This window comes from Micropterus dolomieu, linkage group LG02 (genome assembly GCF_021292245.1).
Source record: "Micropterus dolomieu isolate WLL.071019.BEF.003 ecotype Adirondacks linkage group LG02, ASM2129224v1, whole genome shotgun sequence".
Classification (NCBI taxonomy): domain Eukaryota; kingdom Metazoa; phylum Chordata; class Actinopteri; order Centrarchiformes; family Centrarchidae; genus Micropterus; species Micropterus dolomieu.
In genome coordinates this window covers 6,906,342-6,915,602 of record NC_060151.1, presented here as the reverse complement: position 1 = coordinate 6,915,602, position 9,261 = coordinate 6,906,342, and positions in this window count along the sequence as shown.

Below are 9,261 nucleotides of genomic sequence, written 5' to 3'. Positions count from 1 at the left end.
CCCTGTCACACTCCCAGCCTGGAGTCGCCTCAATTTACATCTCATTATGAAAAAATTGCTGCTGTACCTCCTTGTTCTCTGCTTCAGGACCCCATCTGGTGTGTTCACAATAACATGCATCATTTCCCTCTGTGCCTGAGGGGTGTATTGCAAGCCTACATGACCAAGGGACCACTCCACTGGATCCTGTGTAAACGGGTGGGGGGTGATAATAGCCAACTGCAGCTCAGAAAATCACATCACATGAGATGCAATTTATTTTCCAATCACCGTGAAAGAGGGGAACACCTGCTGTAGCCCCCCTTTGGTATTTGGAGAACCTTGCCCTCATGGTGTTGTGTTCATGGTCTGTCGGTAATGGCATTTCCAGATACAGCAAGAAATTCCTTCTGGCTAACATGAGGCAGCGCAGCTCCACGATAGACCTGCGACAAGAGACTATGTCATGAAAGTAAATCCTGAAGAGAAGTAGGCTTGAATTAAATGACTTTTGACGGAGCCACTCAAGGTATTTTATGTGAGCTGCTAAAAAAGTCAGATAGCAAAATCTTATGTCAGGCGATATCAATAATTATCACGATAAATGTCAAATCAGTATTTCTTTAAAGTTTAAAGGCTGATTTTTGCACCTGAGTGAAAGGTGAAGAAACCGGACAGTTAATTGTGGTTTTAAACTAGTCTTTATGATCAGAACATGACAAATACTTGCCAAACAGTTGATCTTTTTTCAACATAAAAATATTTTTTCAGTCCTTTTTCCTCAACAAAATAAATATCTTACTAGAAAAATTAAGGGCTGATTCCATTGTGATTCAAATAAATTAAATTGAAAATCTATTAAACATTTGTTATATTTATGTTGAGGAAAATTATATCGCAATAACTTCTGTTGTCGTTTTATCGCCCAGCCCTATGCTGTATACACAAGAATAACTATTAATGCAGATAGACATGATGCGGTAGGGATGATCTAGTTTGAGACAAATCAAAAATAAGAGCTTTGTTGTGTAACTGGCAGAATTAGCCCTGGATCAAGTAGGAGGCACAGACAAAGGAGAAGCGAAAGTGTAGGAATGTTGTCCTTTGTTGTCAAGCTGATTAATGAATTGCCCCTGTAGACCACAGCTGGAGCTCTTGGCATAATGATACAGGAGCAAGTGTGTTTATGTGTACCTTGGGGGGCGGGATTGTGTTTCAAGAGTTGTGCAGGAATTGGTAATAGGGGGTAATGTGTGTATTTGAAATTGGATATTAAGGTTGTGTGCTTACGTGCTCCTTTTTGTCTCCTGCAGTCTGGACCGTTCATGTATTAACTGTTGCGTGTATTTTTGTTTTTTGTACAGATGAAACGATACAACGCGTCAATCAGTGAGATGGCGGTAGCTTCATATTTACTGTACAGACTCATCTAACCATCTGCACGAAAGTGAGAAAATGTTGAACTATTCGTTACTGCTGTGATTCCCCATTCTTTTTCTTTTTGATTAGAAAAAGCTGTAACACATAAATACCATGTGTTACGATCTAAACAGTTAGCTAGAAGTAATGAAAAATTTGAATACTTTAGCTATTTATCCATTCATTTAGCTATATATCCAACCCTCCATCCATTACTTTCAGCTTAGTCCGTAACAGATAAATTGTTTAAATATACCTAAATATATCAAATAGTTAGTGAGCTATAGTAATAAATACATGGTTGAAATGCCTAGCTTCTGCTAATAATAAGTGATAGTAGTGCAAATGTAAATGTGTCCAAACTGGCCTAAACATTAGTTCAATTGTATGAAAACATCACAACAGTTAGTATTGTTAAAGAACATCCAGTTTATTCTGATTAGCTTGTTTGGGGTCTCACCTTCAGAGACACTGGCCAAACTTCTTGCATGAATGCCCGCCTGATGTTTAACCCACACTGAATTGATCATGTTAATAATTTAAATACAGCACCTGCAGTGTGTGCAGTAAACGTAAAGGAAAGCATCTTACAGTAGAAAGTGTCCTGTGGGTGCTTGTATGCATGCATGCATGCAGTGCACAGTTTACAAGCATTACTGGATTATGGCTGTGCAATGTGCATAAATAAATAAACGTGTTATTGCATACAGTACACATAACTTCCGTTTGATTGGCTAAATGGGTTTTCAGTGCATGCTTCTGTATGCAAAGGCAAAGTTTCCCTGGTAACAACAAATTCACACATCACACACAGCTCAGCAAGATTTTCTTTAGATACAACCTCCTTCTTTTGCCCTACTATGTCCTTCTATGCCCCTCCATCAGTTAAGGACAGAGTTTGGAAGGTTTCCATTGTATACTCGATGGTGCTAGCAGCTATGGAGGGGGATGGACAGGGAGATGGAGAAGGGTATATGGCCGGGAGGAAAGCAGACCCAAGGGACAGGCATCCGATGTGTTGTAAACCATAATGGCCCCATAACAGGCAGATTTCTCATTTCCACGATGCTCAGGCCATATCTCTTCTATCACCATGACAATCCCACTGAGACCCATACGATGCGGGACAGCACAGTCAGCATTGGAGGAGGGGAAGTGGGACCTAGTGAGGTGGTGATTTGGAGGAATGATAGAGAATGGCGATGAATTTCACTGGCACATTATTCAGGGACAGGGACCCAAAAATTCTTTAAAGCTTTGATTTGATTCCTCCCCAACTCCGTGAAGACAAAGGGTCACGAATTAGTCCGGCTTTTAGGTAATTTTTACATTTCAGCCACGCGGATTTGTCCATGTCTTGTTTTGGTGTTTTTCCTTCTCGAGACCGCTTACTACATCAACCATTTCACCATTACAAGAAAATAAGTAACTAGCCGTTACTAATGTTTGTTGCCTCTTATTTGATGTATTATCATTCATAAAATATAGATCAGAAGGTGTGTACACATAAAAAGGCTAGTGGCTACTAATGTCTCTGAAGTCATGGTATATTAATGAAGAGTGGGCAAAGCAGAAGCCACCAGCAGCCTGGCTAACAGAAAAGCCTGAGGTTAACCTCTTGATTCATTTAGCACGTCTGGATGTCTCTGAGCTGCAGGAGACCACCTGACCTCCTGTTAATATGTGCATTATAGAAGAGTGTATTGCTGATGGGGTAGATCAAATAACTTGTTCTTGGAAAAGGTGATAAGATCTAACTTTGTATTTTAAATGAGAAACATTTTTTACACTAAATATGGCTAGCTTAGCTTAGCATAAACACTGGAAACAGGGAGAAACCTAGACTGCGTCTGTCCAAAGGTCCTGACTTTATCCAAAATTTGCCTACCATTTTCCTCTGTTATTTCTGGTTGTCCCCACCCCCCATTCCTGTTCTCTTGCAGGTGTTGTCCTTTCTCTGTAGTGTCTGTGCGGTGTTTGTGTACCCCCATCCCCGATTCTACCCCCCTGTCCGGCCCGGTGACAAATCAATACATATTTAAATAAATAATAAAACATTCAAAGGAGTATATTAATACTTTCTTGCTTAAGTAAAATCTGTCTGGCACAACATGGTATCCAGCTCCTCATACTCTATACCATGCTGTGTAGGACAGGTTTAAAAAAAAAGACAGAAAGAAAGACAGAAAGAAAGAAAGACAGAAGGAAAATTTTCCTACCAGCACCACTTAAGCTCACAATTTAACAAGTTACATCTAATTTGTTTATTCCAAAGCAAAACTTTGTTGTGGATTTACAGATAATTATGTGCTGTAACTATTTCTTGGCCAAGGTCAGTGATTAAGCTTGTTTCCCAATATGTCAAAGTATTCCTTTCGTGTTTCTATACGTCCCTGTTTTTAAAAAACACCAAGAGTCTGCAGCCACGTTAGCGACTCAGCTAGGCCTTACCTGGGCACAGCAGCGCTTTGAGCTTAACGCTAATGTCAGCATGCTTACATGTAGATGTTCAGCTGATATGTGGTTGTAGTTGTTGAGACTTAGCACTCAAAACCAAAACAGTCAACCACATGGTAGCACAAGAGGAAAGGTCATGGGATCAGCAAAGTTATTAGGATTCCTCCTGGGAACAATGAATGTCTGCACAAAATTTTGTGCCAAACCACTCAAAAGTGGTAAAGTGTCACGAGGCCCCGGCTGTGAGCTTGGTGTGAGTGTTGTGAATGTTGTCTGGAGTGCGTGGTGTGAGCTTGTTGTGTTTTTGTTTGTCTGTCTCTGCTTGGCTTTCTCTCTCCAGTCTGGGAGCTGGGGGCGTGTCTGCTGCGGGTTCTGCTCACACCTGAGACTCATCCTCATCCTGCAACCGCCAGCCAGGAAGCTCTCTGTTCTGCCCGCAGCCTGGACGTTGCCCCGCTCCCAGTCCGCCAGCAGCAACCTCGGATTTCCACCTACCCTGCATCTGGAAGGGAGCCTCTTCCTCCAACCTCTGACTTCCCCTGCTTATTCTCTTTGGATAAACTGTATTTTACTTAGATCTGCGTTTGGGTCTTCTCTGCCTGGAAAACCTGACATAAAGATTTGAAACTGGACATTAGTGGTGGATCAACCAACCGACACAAATGATACACCGATCGGCCAATTATCTTAAAGGGCAGTAAATCTGATTTAAAACCACAAACTTTACTCCGCTCTCCTCACGTTCTGAAATCTACAACAGAACCTAATCATTTTCTAATTTGTTAATTAATACAAATTAAGATAACCATGTATATTAGGTTAGTACTCTGCATGCCGTAATGGAATTATACATCACCCTTCTTTGTTTTTATATCACATTATATATCGGCCGTTGGCCACCGTGCCTAAATATCGGCATTGGCAATTGAAAAGCCCATATCGGTCGACCACTGACTGACACTGCCATCCCTTAGAGCCATGCCGCTATTTTGACTTAAAAGCATTCCTACAGTATAAATTCACTGCAACCTCCTGCTTTTTTTTTTTTTTTTTTTTTTTGTCATTGCTGCTGTAGGCCTTAGTCTCATCTCTGCAGCTGTCAGTACTGGATTGCCTCGACCTTCTACAGAGAAGTAGTGCGTCAGAAATGGCATAGTTTTAAAAAGCAGTTTTACAGCAGACAGTGATGTATTGTTTTAATAACATTCTGGCTCCTTTAAATCTCATCATGACCAGAGATGTAAATGGTCTGCAGCCCGTTTCCAGTCTTTCTGACCACTCAAAGCACTTTTACACTTCATCACGTTCACCCCAGTCAATGTGGTGTTCAGTATCTTGCCCAAGGGTACATGTAGACTGGGGGAGCAGGGGATCGAACCACTGACCCCTAAGTGGCTCTACCCCCCTGATCCACAGCCACACAGCCTGAGATGTTTTCAGCTCTCTTTTTCCTGCATAACTTTAAACTTTCATTCACCTTTAACACTGACATACACACACGTGCACCAGTAACCAGCTAACCGCTCTTTCTCTATTACCAGCTCTGACCTGCGATGTGCTCCAGGAGTGCTCGATCAATAGCCATATATCATTAACCCACATCCAGAGTGTGTTGAGCTGGAAGCAGGCAGCCGAGCATCCTTACACACTCACACACACAGCCTCCCTCCTTTTTCCTTCAATGTTTGGGTCAGGTTCATGTCCTCTACATCCATTCACAAAGAAGAGGAAAGGAAGGGAGGGGAAGGAGGAGAGAGGAGGGAGGAATGGATGGACAGAGGGAGAGAGAAGGGGAGGGATGGAGAGGGAAAACAAGCTTTGAATACAAATGAGCTGACACACATAATGCATGCCCTCCCTTCCTCCCTCTCACTCTCTCTCTCTCTCTCTCTCTCTCTCTCTCTCTCACACACACACACACGGATACACACTAACTCCCTCACACACATGTTCTTGCACTCCCTCCTTCTCCTCAGTGTCTCCTCATTGGACCGTACACTGCACAGGAGGTAATTTCAGCCACTTATTTTATTAGTCATCGCTGGTTGCTGGAACCAAGCTAATTAAAAGTGTGTGCGTGTATGTGTGGAAGATTTGGAGACACGGACGCTGCCGCTGCCGCCGCCGTCTCTCACGTTTCGCTGTGGACCAGGAGGGAGCCGGGGAGAGCAGAGGGAAGGGAAGACGAAGGGGAGAAAGAGAGGAGAGACAGACAGCTGGGTGGAAGGAGATTTTCACACCACTTTACCATCATCTGATCTGACATGGCCACCGCATAGGAATCCGGTGCCACGGCAACCGTCAAGGGTGTCCGAGGTAAGGGGCTAAGGAATGCCGAGGTGATGTGAGCAGCCGGGTCTGCCTGGGGGGCCAATGCAGAACAGGCTGTTTGTGGAAGTCACTGTTTTGCATTTTCTGCACATTAAGTAGATCTGTGGTTACGTGTTTCTTCCCCGGGTCTTTGAGTGTGCCTGTGGGTGTGTGTGTTGTGGTGGGGGGAGTGTCTCTCTGTGGTATTCTTTGTTTTGCACTGGTATTCCCCAAACACAAGCCCTAATTACCCAGCACAGGGTAAATCCTTTCATGGTTTTACTATCCTTCTTGACTTTGCTCGATTAATGGCAGGGATTGCCATACAGTCAGAGGAGTGAGATGTTTGTTGTTTGTTTGTGACTCAACTTAGGTGTCAGGACAAGTGCATTGTTTGTGGTTGTATCCTGTGTGTTTATCTCCCTGTTTGCACAAGAAGTATGGTTTCTTGTACTGCATTTAGAATATATGTGTGAGTCTAATGATGCATGGGGTCTGGGTTAAAAGAAATTGGTGTGACAATGACAGGGCAAGAATGACCACACAGCACACACACACAACAAAAAATCCAAAGCAACATGAGAGCTGATGGATGCGAGCCTTTGCTCAGATCAACAGTGACAGCACTGGGCTGCAGGTAAATGGTCAAAGAAAGAGAGCCTATTTCCATCGCCGCTCCACACTGGAAAATTTCCTGCAGTCAAAGTCTTGGATATTTAGGTTATGGCAGAATTATCTCTCTGGATGTAGCACACAGAAATACAAGAATGGCTGACTGACAGTTGGCATTTTAACGCTGCATTGCTGCTGCACCTTCTCTTCTGTTGCTGCTGCACAAATCTGGATTTATGCATAAAAGTATACGGTGAGGTGATATTGTACTCTTCAAGAGCAATGTTTGGCAAGGCAGAAATAACTAAAAACAAGCATGATCCAGATTGTTGTGCCCAATTAGCCTTTGTGTGTGTGTGTGTGTGTGTGTGTCTGTGTGTCTGTGTCTGTGCACATGAACAGGCCTGTGTACTGTATGTCCTGGGGCAGGGTGGTGGACTGCAGAGGCACGAGAGAGGACATATGGCTGCCTGGGTCTCTACCCCTTCACTGGAATCGTCAGAGAAGCAGGGGATTCAAATACCCTGCTGTTTGTGTGTGTGTTTGTGTGTGTGTGTGTGTGACATTGCTAACTCAACTTTCCCCTCTGCAGCTTGCTTTGCTCCCCATCTCCACCATTTTGCTTTCAGTTCCCTCATGTTTTTAATCTGATTGGTTTGCTGTGGGTGTGTGTCTCAACTGTCTCATTGGCTCTAATCTATTTGTCTTTGTTTCCCCCCTCATACAACACATGCCCGTCTATCCACCCATCTGTGACAGATTGGTTTGATTTTCTCTGATTGATAGATGGACTATCAGATTAGGCCCGTTTTCACTTGGCCCCCTCTAATCAGATCAAAACCAGCTGGACTGCCTCCTCCTTCCACAAATACACACACATGAACACAAATCAGTGCATTTTAACCAGCGTTTGGCAGTAACATGGTACTTATTAATGTAAAATTTAAGCTATGTAAAGGTGATTACTTTTTTCAGTAGTCAGTATCACCTGAAGTCTGTTTCTCTCTTTGTGTTTAGTGGAAAGACTGTACTGGGACATGTTAGCTTAGCGTAGGGGCTGGGGATGTGGTTAGGACATTTAGCCTCTATCCAAAATTGTCTGATTTGTTTTTACCTAGCAACTTCCTAACATTAGCCACTAGTAAGGACTCACCTGGGTTTTGTTCAGAGGTGGAGGGTGTGTGAACCCCTCTAGCTTCAGCTATGTGGATGTGACTACTTGAGTGATGCATGGAGTGGCTCTACTGGCAATAACTGATTTTTTTTTTTTGGACTACTTGGAGCTGAAACAAGTCTTGAACATGACATTGACATATCACCTACAGTCCAATATTCACTCTTTTTCTATTAACAGCAGTGACAGAGAACCAAAACAGTAAAGTTGTGGGCCGGAGAGGGAAACAATGTGTTGAAACTCTGTAAAGCCGAGGGGCTTCAGGTGATAATTCTCTGTAGGTTCATCACTATGAGAGACCCCTTTGACATTGACAGCATCGTTTTCACATTGTCATTGGCTACATTGTTATTATAAAATATTTTTGATTATGTACTGCATCACTGACAGAGCTTTGCTGAGTAACAAAACCAAAGGGGGACAGTAACATTAAGAAGATCTGTGTAAGCCTCAAGCTCATTTTCCAAGTCTGCACATGGAGCAGTGGCCAGATCTTCTCATACTAATTAAGCTGAAAACTTGTCACCGAAATCAGCACTCAGAGGACGCTTCAGAGAAATATTCACCTACACTAAATGTGCGTGGGACAGCTCAGAAGTCTACATACACCAATTGGGAATGTAACAAGCTTTATAATTCCCCTTATTTTGGTGAGAGCATCCCTTGCTTGGTGTCCTACTTATCATTATCTTTATTAATCATCAAACTCTTCACCGCCTCATTTCTGGCCACCCGAGTGGTTTCTCCCAAAACATAGTTTGGTCTTCAGGAGATCTGCCACCACCAACTCACAGCCCATGCGTGTACTTTCTCAGCCGGTGGCCCAAACTGTGGGAGCCTCTTTGTACTGCCTCCCGCTGAGGGAATGAAACACAAGTAACACTTCCCATTAGCCTCTACGGAGAAGAAACAGGAATGATTCCTCCCTCTGTCTCTATTTCTCTTACTCTCACTGTTGGTTTCCATTACCTTGGGCTTCTGCTTGTTCATCCTGACAGCTACTTTTTTTTGACAGGTCTCACACACACACACACACACATTGTGCACACGCACAAAGCCCAACCAACCTTCTCTAAAAGCAGTCTTGGTTAGCACATCGTGTTGTTCTGAGGGCTGCTAAGAGCTTGGCTTCATGCCTTATTCATCCCTCAGGCCTATACTTTCCACCAGCGTACAAGGAATTAGGAGGAAGAAAGCTCTCTGGCACATAACACACAACTCACCAGCAGAATAGAGGTCAACCTGACAACTTCTCAGAAACAAATTTTTTTTTTCTACCTGTCCTCTCTGTCTATATATTGTATGTTTGT